Here is a 1,790-nt window from a genome sequence, read left to right on the forward strand (position 1 = left end):
GTTGGAATGTTATGTCAGGGTCTGTAGAGGAGCGCAGAAGACGGTGTATCAGTGTATTGTGTATGTATGTTAGAAGACCGTTTCGTATCGTATGAATATAGGGGATATATCCGGGAAGGGAGGGTGCCTGTGGTGCAGTGTTGGGCCGGTTTGGAAACGCCTCCTGTAGAAAAATGACACAAGGGTGATGTGTCTGTACATATGCCTTCAATTGTGTGTACTTTTTGTGGTTGGTGATACCATTGATGTTCCATGAAAGGAGGTCTAGGTGAATGTTAGTTACGAACGTTGCGTTTGCTAGTAGGAGACCGGAGTGTGGAGGTGGATGGACGATTCGAGGAAGACTGGCTAGTACTGGGTTGTAACTTACAGAGTTTGTCGAGACGAGTTGCAATGGATTCCATTCTCTCGGCAAGCATGGAGATGGAGGAGACGAGGGTTTGTTGGGATTCCGCCAGTGTGGAGAGTCTGGTGGCAGTAGTAGTTTGGCCTGAGACAAGGCTGTCAATCCTGGTGTCAATGGAGGCGAAGCGGTCCTCGAGTGCTGCACATCGCGCCTGAAGGGCTGCAACGGCCTTACGGAGGGCAGCGTCTTGCTGAGGGGGGGGTGGGAGCAGAGAGGACAGTCCGGGCGGGAGGAGGTGGTGGGGCTGAGGTGGGGCCATTGGTCTGGGTCTGGCGCCGAGTACAGCCGTGCCAGACGTTGACACCTGGCTGTAGACATCGGGGGCACTTCCATTGTGATGGGTTCGGCTGTGGTGGCGGTTCAGAGGTGGAAGTAGTCGCAGATGGGGGCGGGGGCGCACTTCGGACGGGACATTCTCTGGATTCATGGGCGGCGGCACACCAGGCACACTTAGGGGAGGCGGAGCAGTACCTGGATATGTGACCGATACCCCAACACCTGTAGCACCAGGGTCGGTCGTCACGGAGTCTTTGGACTTGACACGGGGGGAGGAGGGGGAGGAAGTCAAAGGTAATGGTGTCGGGGGGTGTTTCGGGGAGGCTCCACACAATAACAATGCGGTTGATGGGGGTACCGTTCTGCATGAAGCGCCTGGCTGAGTGTACTCCTGGGAGCTGTAGGGCAAGCTTGTGATCCACGTCAACGGGATAGCGAGTGAGCAGGTATTGGGGGTACTTACGAGGTCTTTCGGGGGAGTCTTGAGGGAGAAGAGGCAGTGACATAAATTCATTTGTAGTAACTCGGTCCAGGATGTCTGTGCGTTGTCTTGATATGTAGATGAATCGAGAGGTGAGTGCAGCCATCTTAACCTCGGCCGTATCCCGTTGCAGGTGGAAAGTCTTGGTGATAGTTGACAGCCAGCGGAGTTTAACTTCTGTGGATGGGTTCCCGCTAAAGGCCAACTTAATATACTTGTCTCGGGGAGCAAATGCTGGAAGGGCGGGTGAGGGTCGGGTGGGGGCAACGGGAGTAGCACTGTGATTAGGCAGGGTAGGGCGAATAGGAGCCTTATTACACTCACTTGAGGTTCCCTTGATCGTCTTGGCAGCAGGCGGTTGACATTCTCCTGCGGGGAAGGTAGAGGTGTCGTCGGCCCTCCGTTTGGTACTGGGGAGCGCTGTAGACTGGTGGGTATCATGCTGGGTGGTTGTTGGAGGGTGATGGGGAGTGGAGGTAGGACGAGGCAGGTCGGGCCAGTGGTTAACACTAATGTCGTCATCAGTGTCGGAAATCATTAAGTCCTGCTCTAAGCTGGACGCCGCTTCCGACCCCGAGTATTCCATCGAGGAAGGGAGGGCCTTGATAAGAAGGTAGGCTGATTTAC

Source organism: Oratosquilla oratoria, chromosome 40, assembly GCF_046742065.1.
Source record: "Oratosquilla oratoria isolate Oo_2021 chromosome 40, ASM4674206v1, whole genome shotgun sequence".
Lineage (NCBI taxonomy): Eukaryota > Metazoa > Arthropoda > Malacostraca > Stomatopoda > Squillidae > Oratosquilla > Oratosquilla oratoria.